A 17,411-nucleotide genomic window follows, 5' to 3' on the forward strand; every position below is an offset into this window, starting at 1 on the left:
GCCTATACAATTTGAAAAGTACTTTATATTTGTCTTGCAAACCTTTGTGTAGACAGCGACATGACACTGCATCCCTGGGTTTGATTTATGCTAGAATTCATTTCACAGAACTTTTATCTGATTGTTCCTACAGAGTTTTTGCCAGAGAAACGTCAGTATAAATGTCAATCGGTCCTTATTCTAGCTGTGTAGATTTCCATTGCTGTCACTATTGCAACACAGTGGCCTGTCTATCTAAAAGGTCCAACAACAGAGGCGAGAAACAAAGAGCCTTACAAAAAATGTTTCTCCGGTCATATCAAACATGAAATGTATTCTTTGCTACTTGGGGAATTAATAACATTTTTGATTAGTATTCATAGCACTTTTACTACATTGTTTATGACATTAATAAAACATATTGAAAAAATTGCCCATTCATGTAGAATTCTATAAAAGATTAATTAACATGCTTAAGGCAACCTTTCAGGGACATTGTCCTGCACATTCCTTTCTGTAGTTTGATTAGAAAACTACTTCAACCTTCTGTCTTATTTAGGTTATCGTTATGAAAAAAATAAAAATTGAATGGGCGCTTTTATAATCTTGTGTTGGCATTGTGATAGGAAGATCTATACACTTTGGATTAGAGGACAACAAAGCCTGTTGCTGAGGGAAATCCTGACACTATATTATTGTATGTAGACCTACTGTGTGCATTTTCTCTGTGTGTTGTTGTTTACTGGACGGATTCACCAGCTGAGAGCCAGCTGTGTCTGCATTCCAGCCCCTTGTTTCTTCACCGTGGGTGCCGACTGCAGCTGAGAGGGTTTGCTGGGTTTATGCTGATGTGCCAGGTTCATTGATTTATGTAGATGGTTTGTGGAAAGAAATAAAGTAGAAAGGAGGAGAGTAACAGGGGTAACAAATGCAGAATAAAAAGAAGGGCGAAACAAAGATGCAAAGACCTGATCATGATTTGGTTTACATTGAATCATTGCTAATAAAACATGGGTAATTTAAGTTCAAGTGTACTTAAACACTTAAACTGTCTGTATCATTGCATTCCTTCATAACAAAATTAATTTGTATTTAAAGTGCTCATAATATGCTCATTTTCAGGTTCATAATTGTATTTAGAGGTTACATCAGAATAGGTTTGCATGGTTTAATAAAAAAACACAATATTTTTGTTGTACTGCACATTGCTGCAGCTCCTCTTTTCACCCTGTGTGTTGAGCTCTCTGTTTTAGCTACAGAGTGAGACATCTCACTTCTATTCAATCTTTGTTGGGAGTCACACATGCACAGTAGCTAGGTAAGGACTACAAGCCAGTCAGAAGCAGAGTATGAGGGCGTGCCATGCTAGCAGCTAGGCGAGCATTATAACGTGTGTTAACGTTCGTCACGGAAGTAAAGGCTGGACTACAATAAAGCAGTTTGGAGCAGTTTGTGAACAGTGTTTTCTGTTGGAGATGGTAAATCCCTTTCGGGTCGACTTTGGGCTTTTTCACTTTGTAAACCTATAACGTGCACAAAAAAGATATAACAAAATAAAGGAAAGGGAAAAAGCATAATGTGACCACTTTAAGCCATATTTAATCAGGTTAGACAGTTGAGATCAATGATCTCTGTTGTCTGCAACATAAAGTTACAGACAACAGCAATAATCACAAGAAAACATAGAACAAATACATTAACTATAACAATAACGGGACAACAGAAATATTTGGATGCTCAATTTTCTTAAATTCACACACATAAAATAAATAAATAGGAAATGTAAAAACTAAAACTAAAAGTAAAGCACCATTAAACAATATTTTGTCATTAAAGTTTAATAAAAAGGCTCCCTGTCATGTAAAAGGGTTGTTAGTCCTGCTGATCCCACTGTGAGTTGACACCTCGTCCTGATCTCTTTACAGCTTTCAGCTCGTTGTTTTGATTTGACGTGTGGCTGGTGAAGAAAAGCCAAAGATTTAGGACGCCAAAGAAACAAAAATATTGTTTTCTCATGAGTTTTCTGACCAAATCCGGGAAGAAACATAATTTGACTGATGATGAGAAAGTATCGTTTCTGCTTGCTAGCATGCAGTTGTTTGCTAATGCATCAGCTCTAAGAACTTGGGAAGCTTATATTAAATGCAGGAGACATGTAAAGCTGTGTTGCTGTTAATTTGTCTTGCATTTGTAAATGTACATTGGTTATTTTATATATAATCCTGTATTGAAAACAATTTCATATGTGGTTTGCATGTATGAGAGAACATCAAATTTTAAAAAGATGAACTTTTTTCCCATGCCATGCCACTGCTATTCAGTTAAGATAAGATAGAACTGTATTATCCCGAGTTGTGCAGCAGTTACAGTACAAAGTAGGAATGAGTGCAATTATAAAACATGAAATATCAATAAAGGTGCAAGAAGTCAAACAATAAGTGATTTTATTAAAATTAAGTTTACCCCTAACTTGCCCCAGTTCATCGTACCAAGGGCTCTCTAGGAGGCTTTCTGATAGGAAGAAATTTCTTTTGAGTTTCGAGTCAGTGTTTGAAAATGTACCTACAGTATAGCCATGGGCGTAAATCTGACCTAACAGTAGGGGGGGACAAGAAACATAAAATTTCTGAAGAGCAATTTTTTGAAGGGGACACAAATAATACAGCCACAATTATACACGTAGAGGACACGTGTACACAGAGGAAAGCCTTAATACTATCATTAGTGTAGCATGGAGACTGTACCATTATCCTTCTTTTCAGTGTTTCTCTTGATTCAATGAAAATGCTGACTAAATTGACCAAAATATTCTTCTTTAAAACCATGTATTTATTTTTAAGTTGTTTACAATCAAGCCACAAAAATACCTTAAAACATAATGACTTATTTTGAAAAAGTGTCCCCATATAAAAGAAATACAATACTTTTGTACACTTTTAAATTAACGTTTTGTAACGTTAAATTAGCTGATCATAATGTAAATTAGTGAGCCACTGGTAAAGCTCATCTGCTAACCCTGACAGCCACACACCTCCAAAAATATGAACTAAGCTCAACACACTTACCTGAGACTCTCCACCTGACTGTCCCTGGTCTCCCTGTTCCTCAGTTCTTTCTGTCTTCTTTGCCAGTGACATAGTGACGTTAGTATTTCCATAAGCACCCATTCTTATAAAGATGTTACTAAATTGTCTTGATATGAGGATTTACTGTACTTACTTGGCGTTTTGGTGTAGGCCTACTGAAAAAGGATCTTATGTCTGTTTTTCTTTCCTCTGTCATTTTATCTGGGCAACAACAACACAAATCTTTAACGTCAGATGTCTAAATATGAGTTATCGGTTCATAGGTTCACCACGCGGTCATAATATAATTATAAAATGATCTTGCGTCCTCCACATAAATATTAGGTTTTGTCTGGGACAGGATATATATTTAACTGATCAGCCACTTAACTTCATATTGAGCAAAACACAACTGTAGATCTTCAATATTAACCCTAATATCAGTTCACACCATAGACTAATAATATACAGTCTATGGTTCACACACATTAGGCTTATCGCCATAGTAACGTTAGTTGTAGTGGGTGCATTTCTATCCAACAAGCTTTTAAACAAGCTAGCTAACGTTACATTATATTACACTAACATTGCAAACTTTTTTGTCATGACTAATTCATTAATTACTCAGCATCATTTCTATTTGAGAAAAGAAAAACTTCATCTGATGTTTAATGTGAATAAAACAGCCTACTTAGCTACATTCCTGTCACCCGATGTGACTGTGAGTCTAGTGCAGATCCTCCTAACCAGGCAGTGGACCAAACCACTGTGAGGCAAGGGAGGGGGGACTCAAAATGTTTCTAAACTTAAAAAGCATTTTTTGGGGTTTGTATTGTTTTACTACTTACACAGATATTTAAGTATACATCATTATGTTATTTACAATACACAGCATTGTTTTAATGATATTTCTAGGGGGGGACAACCCTTAGATGGGGGGGGGGTCCTGACCCCCCCGACCCCCCTGGGATTTACGCCCTTAAGTATAGCATTATTATTTTAAACTGGAAATCACTGGAAAATACTCTTACAAGTTGTCAAAGGGGGACATCAACAATGTATCATACAGGTCAGCTCTAAATATGTGTAATAAATGTGTACTCTAAATATGTATCATCGCTTATCACTTACTGCCCAATCCAACAAAACCATATACAAAACAAAACTGGGATGCACAGAACAGAAACAATTATACAGTTATCTAAAGTATTTCTCTGGAAGTGAGCAGATCCAGCTGGGAGTAGATGGTGCCAATAAAGAATCCCTTCTGGAATAACAGCCAAAATTAAATATTTGTCTCCATAGAGGAGAGTGAAATGAGGTCTGTGTTTTACAGCTGCTTTTTAAACTGGGACACATAGATTGACTGTACTGTACAAGTCCAATTGACAGGCTGGCAATAAAGAGAGCAATGCAACAGACTGGAAAGCTGTGCATGAGTGACCACATGATAGATATTCAACCTATTGTATCTAGCCAAACACTGTCCTGCCAAGTGAGTGGAATGCTCTTACGTTATTATAAACCAAGGGGGAGGGGGGAATATAATAAGCATATGGAGGCACGTGGAGGTAGAATGGCAGAAGCATTAATATTGTAGTCCTGTGGTTAGCTTTCGCTGAGTGATCTAATTAACAGAGTGGCTCCTCCGAAATAGGTCAAATTCACAACACATTAACCTTCACCCACATATGGGAATATTGTCATTTCCAGTGTGGCTTAACAAGCAAGCATGTGTGGTGAGGCGATTGCTGTTGCCTGTTTCTCTCTCTCTCTCTCTCTCTCTTTTTCTGTCTGTTTTCACATTTTTGAAGTGCAGAGTAGGTATGTCTTTTTTCTCGATTGAAACAGAAAGCTGAGCAAGACAATATTAAAGAGACACTGGAGAAATTATCCCCAGATGTGCAGGAGTGCATATGGTAGTTTTAACCACAGGGAGGTGACCAGCACTATCTTTTTCTTCATCTCACCTGTCAGATTTTCAACAGAGCAAAGTCGCCATCTCCACTCACCAGCTCGATTTTTATACTATAGTTGTGGTTTAACCTGCTTACTGCAGTAGAAAAACCCCATTAGTAGTCTTTCCTCACGACCGCTGCTCTGAATAAACAGGAACATCTGGAGTTTCCCTGCCCTCACTTTAAAGCTTGGAAAAGGTGCCAGAATAGCTGCAATCTGCTTGTCTCACACAGATTTGTCCTTTTTTGTATCCAGCCCGTGATAATAGACTGTGATATTTGTGTTGAGGATTGAGAAACTAGCTAAAGGATAAAATGAACGTCATGAAAAAGCTCTATCTTGGTTTGCTCTCTTAAATGTTAGATTTTTATTCCTGTCCACCTCTCTGGCTGCTCAATTTCTCCAGAATAAACAAACCACAACTCACCTTCAGTGCAAGTACACATACTACCTTTCTTAGAGCCTGTAGTTATTCCATGTAGTCCATTAAATTACTGTAAGTAACCATAAAGAGATTACAGAGAACTGACCTGGTGCTTTAATGTGATATCGATGTGTATGAGGTTCCTGTGCAAGGACATTCGTTATCTCATTGCCCTGGGTAACTGTATCAGACAAATGGCTCTATAATATCCTTTCGCTACTGGTATCTGGCATCTGCACCTTCTGTCAGTCAGTTAGTCAGTACTTATGGTCCATAGCAAGATATCTCAACAGCGACTGGACAGACTGGCTAGAAATTCGCTTGAAAAATCAAGGTCACCCAATCATGATTCCTCAAGGTTCTGGTGACTCCCGGATTTTTTGTGTAGCACCAACATGTGGGCCAAAATGTCCACCTGTACAGAAGAAAACTAAAAATCTAGTAAGCAGTTAGACAATTAAATTTACTTATTCATGCTTCCCAGAGGATGAATTCCTTCAATGCTGCATACTCGCACCATTCTTTAAACTTACATTTTAGTCCCACTGGTAAGGCCCTAACAATGAAAAAAATGACAGTATGTAATTTGTCTGATGTAAGGGACTACGCAGCCTCTAGGGACCACGGGCGAGGCTTTCTTGTGTATACTTCTTTTATTTTTGTGTTCCTACAGTTATCGTATATAATACAACCTTAAGATGCAATTCAAATTCAGTGTATGTTCAAATTGCTTGCCTTAAAAACTTTTCTGTTTGCTGACCTGTGTTGTATGTATAGATATATAATCAAAGTATTATGTCAACAATGAAAACAAAGTATTCTTTACTTTATGTAAATGTATCTTTTAGAAACAAGATTATACACATTAGATTTATTTTCAATTAGAAATTGTGTTGATATCCAATCTTTCTGATACTGTTAATTATCATATTCATCTATGTTTTTCAAGGCAGTATCACAGAAATGATAGGAAGATTCTAACAGCACAAATCCTTGTTGCCAAGATTCAGATGGCCACTGTCTGGAATGGAGATGTCCTTGGCCAGGCAGATGGTGTGGCACTTGACTTGGCCACATTCTCTGTCTAGGTTTGCTTTTTCCCACTCTCCATCCATCCAGTCTTGCAAAAAAGAGACAGAGTGAGTGAAAGAGATTGTGAGAGGACACAGTGGAAAGAGAAAACAGACAAAAGATTGAGGAGGTGGAGATACCAAATGGATGTTCAGTCCATCTGGTCGCGGACACAGTCGAGCAGGATCGCCTGGCATACTGGGTCTCTGTGGTCCAGAACTTCCAAGCTTTGTGTCTTGTTCAGTTTGGATGAACAAGTAGCTATTAAATATAGCTTATGAATACATTGAAAAGAATTATGTTCATTATTTAGCCTATTTGTTTATTTATTTAGTTGAGCTCTTCTTAAATTGGCAGCCAATTAGTACATGGACCCATAATGATGACACAAAAATACAAAACTGAGAGTTGCAGCGGACCTGCAGTTTTCTCGGAGTTTGTTCCAGATATGTGGTGCATAAAAACTAAATGCTGCTTCTCCATGTTTAGTTCTGACTATGGGGACAGAAAGCAGACCTGCCCCAGATGAGTAAAGTTTTGTTGTTTTCACCTGTGCTTTTCATACTGTACATGTAAATTAGCGAAAGAATGGTCACCTGATAACTGATGAGAGAACAGACACCAAGATCCCCTCTTTGTGTCTTCAGAAGATGCTGTAGATCTGTGAGCATGCTAGGGATCTACCAATACTGTTTTTTCAAGGGCGATACCGATACCGATTATTAGTAGTTTATAAAAAACGTTTTTTGGAACCGATATGCATTTACAGTGAAAATGAAAATCTTTACATCAAAATTACAAACGCCAACACAAAACTTAGTTTGAATGCTTTAAGCAATTATTTAATAAATTAGAAACTTTCAACATAATACACAGTAAAAGATAGATGGTGTTGTGGAACATTAAAGCGTGATTTATACTTCTGTATAAAATCTACGCGGAGACACAGACCCTACGCCAGACCCTACGCCGGACCCTACGCCGGACCCTACGCCGGACCCTACGCCGTAGCCTGACGTGCACCTCTCGAAAAAACGTAACAACACATAGGGCCCTGTTTTAACGATCTAAGCGCACGTTTGGTGCAGGTGCGTTTAGGGTGTGTCCAAATCCACTTTTGCTGACGGCGGAAAAAAGGGTCCGTGCGCCAGGCGCATGGTTCAAAAGGGTTGTATTTAGTGTCTCCATTAATTCATAGGCTTTCTGCTGGTAGGGGTCTCTCAACCAAAACAATGGATTGTAAACACGGACTTTTGATGACGTTGGCAAGTTGCGTAGAATTATGGTAGTTGTAGTTTTTGTTAAACACCATCGCTGGTTAGAATGCATCTGTTCACGGATAACTTCATGCTGTCATTAATAAATAATGTCAATTTAAAAAAAAATTAAAACATAAGTTATGAACTAAGAAACATTATTCTAGAGTACAGTTATAATAATTAACAAGACTGATGGTGTGATGATTTTCCGTCTGAATCTGCACGAAGCCCTGGGAGTTCTTAAAACATTTATCAGAATTTGGTATAAATTCATAAACCTTCAATAAACATTTCACACATTGTACAATAGATACTGATGCACTGTATACAAACAAATTAGATGAACAAGATATCTCCTTTTAATTTTGCACAAACTGTAATGCTACACTTGTTAAAAACACATCACCAATTCACTAATTGATATATATGATAAAACATACAAACACACATAATATGATAACGATTCATATTTGTTGTCAAATTCATTCCCAACTGACTTAAATTTGAAAGATTAGCTCAATGTATTGTATTGGTGGATAGTATTGGTTAAAAAATCATTACGAGGCCAAAAATAAGCAAGGTGATGCTACATTTTTAAACTGAGCATTGTCTAAAAAGGCAAGATACATTTTTTGTAAATTGCTTGTGTACTATATGCCATTATATGAGTAGTAAGCTGTAGGCGCACATTAATTTACATAGCACTTTATAAAACCCATTCTAAAAAGTTCTTCATATTTTAATATTTAAACAAAATCACAACCAAAATTGTTAAAGAATAACAACATTGGGGTACAACTGGGGTGAAGAATCATCAATACATGCAGCTGAGAGCCAGGTCATTACTTGTTTATAGTGTTCATAGACAGATAAAAGCCAGAATAAATAAATACTACCAAATACTTGAGCAGAAGACCACTTGTCATTAAATAAAAAAAAATATTTAAGATGATAAACCACAACTGTTTCATATCAAAACAGTATCTGTTCTCACCTGTAATTGCTATATGAGCTTCAAAGATAAGATTAGTGAGTGCATTCAATGAAATAAAAATGTTTATGATCTCCTTAGGAAACATGGCATCATTGATATATTACAAACTCTGCTGTATGAGTCACTGTCATGTTTAGTCAATAGATATCAGTAACAGAGCTGCTTAGTGTGGAATGTCTGATGACCTCATTACTGTAAGCAGTATTAAGTATTTTAAACTTCATCATCTGTTAAAAACATCATAGAAAGTCTTTCACGTTGAGTTAGGAACTCTTTATCTTCTAACTCACATACGTGGGCATATTGAAGAGTGTGCACAAACAACCAATGCTGGTGTATCTCTGGTTAGGACAGTGTCATTGAATCATTAAAACATCTGTATTTAACCCTAATTGAAATGCTGACTTATTGTATGGAGATCACCTGATACAAACTGTTCAGGAAAACATATGAAAAGGTCAGTCAATGTAAATTGAATGTAAACATTTAAAGAACAGCGGAAGTCTGGAACATGAGTTAGAGAGAATGGAACTGTTTCCAGAATATTCTGTAAGTTATGATGACATCACTGTTATGTTATAATCATAAGGTTCTGATGGGCCTTTGTGTCTTGGGTCAGTATGAAGCAACCTTTCAATAGAGAGAGAGAGAGAGAGAGGGAGAGATTGTGAGAGAGAACTGTTCATCATTGACAGCATCTACAAGAAACTTCGAAAATCTACCAGCTAAAAATGGATCAGGGGTGGAACAACAGGAGCCCCAGGTGCCCCGCCAACCTGCACGACCAAGTGAGGCAGCTGAGTGATTTTTTGAGGCATGAGCATGCCAAAAACAGCTGGGAGTATAATAAGAGACTGCAGCAAAGACCTGAACGAGACTAAACAACAGCTGGCTTGTCAGAAGACCCTAAAAGAAATGTTCATTAACAGAGAAAAGGACACACGCAATGAACTAGAGAGGCTGAAGAGGCTCAGTGACCCAGAGACCATGAACACCATGAGAATTGCCACTGAGGTTCGAAATACTATCAAAACAAAGAAGAAGAAGAAGGTGCTTCAGAAAGACTTTGAGGACCTCAAAGTGGCTTACATTATCAGCCAAGAAAAGTTCTCAGCAGAGCTCCAAGTTGAAAAAAATAAAAATGGAGCTCTTCAGCAAGAACTTGAGCAGCTGAAAGCTTCACATCAGATCAACCCAAGCTTTCAAGCTGAGCTGAAAGGTGAGAAAGAAAAGGGCAACAGCCGTCAGAAACAGCTGGAGAAAGAGATTCACTCCCAAGCTGAAAATGTGTCAGAGTACCTAGAGGCCATAAAGCTGGTTGAAAAGGATGCTCTGGTTCATCAGATGGAGGAGGAGATCCAGACCCATCATTTACTGGATGTTAAGGTGCTCCGGAGCTCGAGCACCCACGGAAAATACTGAGCACCCATGTGTGCCAGACTGCCAGTAGGCTACATTCATTTAAACTAAAATATGTAACTTTCTGCCGCTAGGGGTCTCAACCAAAACAATGGATTGTAAACACAGACTTTTGATGACGTTGGGAAGTTACGTGGAATGATCTCCCCCTTCACTTTTCTGTAATCTTAACTATTCATTTTGGTGCTTAACCCATCTTTTGTCAGGTTAATTTAGCTAACTGTAAAGACAGCTAAACGCGAAGGGGGGAGAAATTCGGCAGGGAGGAAATCTTTGGCACAAACACCGGTAGACGTAGCTAACGTTATGGATGGCTGCTGTTGTGACTTGGATGCCTGGGTATGGTCTGTTTCCCGACGCTTCATTAAATTGCCGTTAGCGTCGTAAGCACCCGACACTGGAGTTAAGTGCTGGCCGGGTACGGATTGCTGTAATGATAGTGGCTGGCTGTTGGCTAGCTAGGGGCTAACGGTAACTAGCTATTGCTACATGTCCCGGGGCTGTTGTCAGCTCTCATCCCGAATTAAGTCTCTTTGCGCCGGGGGAGTGAGGCAGACAGACCGGGGTGTGCTAGCTGGCTAAATTAGCATTAGATTAGTCGTCTATATATAGGCTAACATTAACGTAACTGGTGAACTAATTTGTGGGTTAACCCAGTGCAGCTTATCTGTGGTCAAAACAATCATACTAATAATAACTTTATGAGTGTGTTGAGCAATGTTGTAACCTTATAATGTTATCCACCAAGCATTAGCATTAACGTTGGGAAATTGACAACTGCGTCGGTCTTAAACTAGCAAAGACACTTGCGTTGGGCTTTGCGCTGCGCCGGGTGCAAGATAGGGCCCGTAGTGTCTTGGTAGCGTTGCATTTCCCCCATCTCATTTCCTGGTTTTCCTTCTCCATAAACAACATGAAATCAAGGAGAGGGTTGACTTTTCCTGCTATAGATTTCCCACCGTGGTCAGAAAGCACACTTTGTTTCTCTCGCTATGACTCTAGAGTCGCTACTCGCTCTGAAGCTAATCACCTTCACGCTCTCACTTCTTCCTCGCTCTACCACACACTCCACACACACACATATGCCGGCTTGACGGACACACCAACGCACAGGTATAAACTTCAGGCCTCTTACGTAGGCTACAGCGAAAGCTCTACATGGTGCCTCCGCAGAACCATAAATCACTCTTAAGTCAGACTCAGTGGTGAGTGAAACCAAAGCAGAAGGACAGACACAGAGCTGTAGTGGAGTCAAAGTAGCGCACTTTTTAATTTAATTAACTTTATCGGTTATCAGTTAAATAAAATGCAGATACAGATAATCTGCAAACTGGCCAGGGACGATAATCGGTCTATCCCCAGTGCATGCAGTGGTACTAGAACTATACTGTACCACATACAGCACAGAGACACAAGAACACCTCAGCACAACTGAAATATCTTGTGAAAAACAGCTCAACCTTTTACAGTTTCTCACTAAGGCTAAAGTGGTAGCATGCTCATCAGACCAAGCTTCTGTTTGACTCACAATAGGTCATTACGATGCCAGTCTCCAGGTTCTGGGTTAAATGACCAATAATCCAACCTTCAAGTCAATCACCTTGAAGTTTTCAACGCAATATCTTAACAGATCTGAAATCATAACTACCTGAATGATTATCAATTCCACAGAGCTGTTTCTGTGGTCTTACTTCAGTGATTGATTTCAATAATCTAATGAAAGTGCTCCTTCATCTCCTGCTCCTGCGTCTTGGGCTCAGTGCTATTTGGCTTTCTCAATTTGAACCATCACCAGATGGATTTAATTTCTAGGCTGATGAGATTTGTGTACTACGGCATAAATCAACTTTCTTTAGTGTCGCTTCTGTAAAGAAGTCTGTCAGCTTTCTCCTAAAGCACAATTTCAATTAACTTTAGGATTATCTTTGCTAAAACAGATGTCCACCACGTACAGTACAGATTGGAAACCGTGTTTTGAAGTTGTCTCGTCAAACTGCAGCAACATAAGACGATTACAGCTTTTGTTGCTGCATTACAGTAAAAGTAAACATTTATATAAAAAATATATTCTACAGGTATGAAGATGCAGTAAATAACATATCACTGGCATTACAAGAAATGCGTCATCTGAGGGAATTGCTGTCCGAACAAAGCTTAAATGCTTCTTGGGCGTTTGAATTTAAATCATCCTGATTATTCAGTTTTGAGTTTTTTAGATAATGAAAACATCAATATTTATCTCCACTTTAATGTGTGTGTGTGTGTGTGTGTGTGTGTGTGTGTGTGTGTGTGTGTGTGTGTGTGTGTGTGTGTGTGTGTGTGTGTGTGTGTGTGTGTGTGTGCGCGCTGCAGAGCAGCCAGGTGGTCTGACAGTGAAGGGGAGTTAATCTCTGTCTGCTAAAAGCCTCCTCTGCTCCTCCTCTCTGTCTCCTTTTTTTCTTTAAATATTTCATCATTCTTTATTGGTCTTCCCCTGCCTTTTCTCATCTCATCTTCTCTTTCACCTTTAGTCCCTTATTCTCGCTTTAAGGCAGTGTACACTTGCCTTTATCTCTGTTTCTCTTCTGTCACAGTGCCATTCTCTTTTGTTTCCCTGTCTTATCTTTGGACTTTTCCTTCACCTTGAGTCTACAGCCCCCTTTGGGGTGTGAGGCTCAGCTCGCATCATTATGCTCCAAAAAGCACATGGCAGAAACTCTTGGGGGGGGGGGGAGAAAAGGCAAGCACAGGGGAGATTATTAATTTAGACCTTTCTTCTGGTTTTTGATGACTGATCTTCCAAGTGGAATTCAAAAAAATATGTTTGTGTTTGAATGTAAAATATTGTATGTGTTAGAGAGAAGGATGAAGAAAAGTCTAGTATTTGTGAACATATCAAAAGGTCTATATACATATGTATATCAAAATGACGGTATATATCCATAGTAGTTACTGTATATTACCTCACTGTTGTCATGAACCCTTTTTTTACACTCTAAATGGCAGTGGATGGATTCCGGGACACCCACTCCTCCATGTACTTGTGCTTTGATAAGTGCCCTTCAGCGGAGTTTCTGGGTTTCCTGTCCTTGGGTAGTGTGTTCTTTGCACCATTACGGCTGCTTAATGGGGCTGGCTTAAGGCCTAAGAGCTGCCATTAGCTGAGCTTCTGCATCTCCTGTCATTATCACAGGGTAATACCCTATCATCATGAACATACACTCAAACAGCACTGGCTGCTGTTTCACCAGGCTCATGTCCATGGCACAAGGACTGTATTAAGAGTAATCCTTAATATAACTGTCTACTTTGCTCATTGTTGTAAGATATTAACAAAGAGTTTCAAGGTTGTGTTACTGTATATTAAGGTAAAATGTAATACTAGTGGTTTTTGATATTGTTTTGACGCAACAATATTACAGCTACAACATTTCCTGCTCCCTTCATCTCTTCTTTTTCACACTTTCACTTTCACACTAGCTTTGGCACGCCGAGGCAGTGGCTGGCACAGTCTGTATGACAAGACTACAGCCATGCTAGCTGCTCTGTGAGGCTGTTCTTAGGCCATAGACTGTATAAAATATGGACGTAGTCGGCAGTATTTTAACATGGGGGTCTATGGGGATTAGTCTATATCCTTGACGTTCCACTTCCGGGATTGCTCCGGTGCCGCTGGAAATTCTGCCGGATGCATGCATTTTCCATTTCCTTCTGCTTTCTTTGTGTTGGAATTTTAAATTCGGTGGATTTATGAGGACTATTGTTGACTGCTCCTCAGATCTCTGTAGGGTAAATTGAGACAGCTAGCTAGACTATCTGTCCAATCTGAGTTTTCTCTCACACAACTATTTTACAGTGGCTCCGTGCGCCCATGTCGATTGTGATTGGTTTAAAGAAATGCCAATAAACCAGAGCACGTTTTTCTCCCTTCCCGGAATGCTATGTGGAGTAGCCAGATCCTCCACAGCTCGACAAAGTGTGGATGGTCTAGCAAAGCGAGACTAATGGGGATTGACTCGCTTTTGGAGCCAGCCTCAAATGGCCATTTGAAGAAACTGCAGTTTTTGGCAGTTCCGTGTTGGCTTCATTTTTCAGCACTGGAGGTTCCTGGGGAAACAATTAGCATGCTAAGCATCTTAGTTTAGCATGTTAGCATGCTAACATTTGTTAATTAGCACTAAACTCAAAGTACAGCTGAGGCTGATGGGAATGTCATCAGTTTTGCAGGTATTCGGTCATGAATCAAAATCATTGGACAGATTGAATAAGGACCTGCTCATGGCACTGGATGAAAAGTCAGAGGATCACTTGTTAAAATTCATCCACTTGGAACCTTGAGTGTATTTTTCTTTAAACCAATCACAATCATCTCGGGCAGTGGTAAGCACCGGACGGAGCCACGGTGCCTCTGCAAGATAGCCTTGGGAAGGAACTTTGGGTGGAACATGTGTACGTTCAAAGGTTGTTTTAGTCGTGTAACCAAAAACTCAGATTGGACAGATAGTCTAGCTAACTGTCTGGATTTACCCTGCAGAGATTTGAGGAGCAGTTAACCATAGTCCTCATAAATCGACTGGAGTTTAAAATGCCAACACAAAGGAAGCGGAAGGCAACGGACATCCGGCCGAAATGAAAGACATCCGGCGGAATTTCCGGCGGCACCTGAACAATCCCGGAAGTGGAACGTCATGGATATAGACTAATGTCTGACTAACTAACAGATTGACATAACATACGGAGTGCAGAGGTCACAAATGGGGCTAAGCACACCTTTGAGTATTACAACAAATACGTCACCTTTCAGCGGCAGGTGGAATTTATAGCTGATTGTTTTTTTGTTTTTTTTAATCTCTAAATGAAGCATCTTTACATGCCCGCCCCATTTAACTGTCAAACATTAAGCAAATAACTGACCTCTGACATTACTGTGTGCCATAGTAGTTGCAATGGCACAAATAATATGTCCTTTAAGGCATGTAGTAAAACAATTGCACCTGCGAGCTCCACTGTGACTTATTAAAGAGACATCATGTGGGTATTTCTCCAGTTAATAGGCTTTGTAATACAGCGGTATACTGTAGTTTTGCAGATGTGACATGTGGAGTTCACGTAGCACCATCCCCACCCTCCACCTGCCAATGAGCCCATGAGCTATCGTTGGTGGAAGGTCTGACATGAATAATAGGAAGATTTTGCCATTTCACCTGACCTTTTACTAGTTGAGCCTTTTGGTGTGTTTGTGTGGCTTTCTTAATTGTGTGAGAAACTCCGGAAATGATATAATAGACATAGATGGGCCAGATAATAGAGAATGAGTGAGTTCCAAGAGCTCCTGTGGCCTCTCTTTCCAACTGATTGAAATGAATGCAGGCTCAAATAAAAAGTTACCTTTCCAACATTCCTGAACTGGCCCTCTGGAAAATCCGACAAAAACCCATATGGACTGATTTACTTTGGGCTGCTGGAGCAGGTGTGTTAAATCTATCCTGTTCTGTTTCATTTTGTTCCATTAGCCACTTGCTCACAGCTGCCATCGCCTGCAGTGTTGGCTGTGCCTTTTGTTCACTTTTGTGTGTATGTGATGCTGTCAGCAAACATTGCATGCAAGGCTGTCTGCATCAGGCATTATGCATCAGTTTCAACTGATCTTTAAGTAAGATTTGGTCTATAAGTGGGCTAATAGTCTATCGTCTCAATGAAACTTTTAGAACCACTTGTCCTGTTATGCATTACCATAGCAGTGTAGAAAACTATTCCTGCACTTTTAGCCAAGCTGTGACACTTCCTGTGTAAGATCCCACTTCACGCTGTGAGGAAATGTGGCCAAAAGAACCAATAGGATATCTCGCTTTTTGTGATATTTGCTCCTCACAGAGACGGGAAGTCATCATAAATGACTGTACAGAGTGACTGCCAAGGGAGAGAAGGAAAACACAGAACATACCATGTCGGCTTGACAGGACTTCACTATGCCTCAGTGACAAGACATGCAGTCTCCCTGTGGATTTCCCTTTTGTATCTATTGAATGTGATTTCAAATGGGCCTACTTCCTTATTTGGCACCAACATTAAGAAAATCTTGATTGGTATAGTTTGACCCATTGATTTGATTTGGTGGTGTTTGAATGGCCTTTTATGGTTCATAATGAGTCAGTATGCTGCCATTAACTGTGTATAGTATGAGAAGAGAGAGAATGTTGGACTGCAGCTTGGCTGATGGGAGAGCAAAGCCAAGTGATGTTGCTATTCTCATGAAAATAAATATTTTATTTAGTGGTTTGTTGCCGTTCAACAGTTAGCTTTATATTTTGGTGATTGTTTTTACCTGAGACACAAATATTTGCTGCTTTTAGGATATCGGAAAGAGGGTTAAAACCTCAAAAAGAGAGGAGGAAAGAGAAAGATTGAGTGTGCACAGAGCAGCAGCAGTGTCTTGAGGCAAGACGTAAAAAAAATCAGTAAACACACTCTACTCTCTGGAGTGGTCTGCCTTGCAGCCATGAACACTACATAAAATGTATACTACTGCAAACAGGCAACACATGGTCAGACATGGACGCAGGCACATAAACGGACACACATGTACAACAAATAATAAAGACAAGTAAACTACACACAAAGAGACGCACACATACTGTACACAACGAGCCAAGAGGCCAAAGGCAAACCTCCTTCACAGTGAACCTCAAGGGCTCCACCCACATTTCAAACACACGGACAAACATCAGGGGAGGCAATTTTCACTATTACACCTGCCTCTGTGTATCGATCTGTCTGGCATTTCAGAAACTGTTTGTAGTGAAAGAGACTTTAGGGTTTGTCAGTGAGGAACAGGCAGTGATTTAGCAGTTGGAGTCACACAATTATCTCCAGCTCCATTCAATCTTTAAATATGCATTTGAGTAGGATGCAAAAGACATTTTTAGGATTTACAGGTTCTGTCATATTAATTTGTCAGTGGAAATAGATTCACATATTCCTGGCAAAGGGGTTTCGTCAGTGTTGTTTTTATATTGTTCCTAATGGAGTCATCTATTTAAATAGGAACAAACACTGGTGTTCAAATTAACGTCAGTTATTTAAGTGTTGCTTGCACCTTGTTGATACATTTCAGATCATGGTAACATAATGATGATAATACGCGGGTCAAAGATCTTATTAATTTCTTAGTTGAGTCACACACAGCTCCTACGTCTTATAACTATAATATAAAAAACTAAAATATACTTTGACACAGAAGGCAATTATTTATTTATTTTAAA

The 17,411-nt window shown here is 39.4% G+C and overlaps 1 protein-coding gene across 2 annotated transcripts in view; it reads left to right on the forward strand.

Annotated features, from left to right (window-relative positions):
* The window catches only part of coro2ba (coronin, actin binding protein, 2Ba), a 51,792-nt gene that overhangs the window by 10,680 nt on the left and 23,701 nt on the right, over positions 1 to 17,411 (forward strand). The gene's annotated exons all lie outside the window — the stretch shown is intronic.

This window comes from Sander lucioperca, chromosome 3, assembly GCF_008315115.2.
Source record: "Sander lucioperca isolate FBNREF2018 chromosome 3, SLUC_FBN_1.2, whole genome shotgun sequence".
Taxonomy (NCBI): domain Eukaryota; kingdom Metazoa; phylum Chordata; class Actinopteri; order Perciformes; family Percidae; genus Sander; species Sander lucioperca.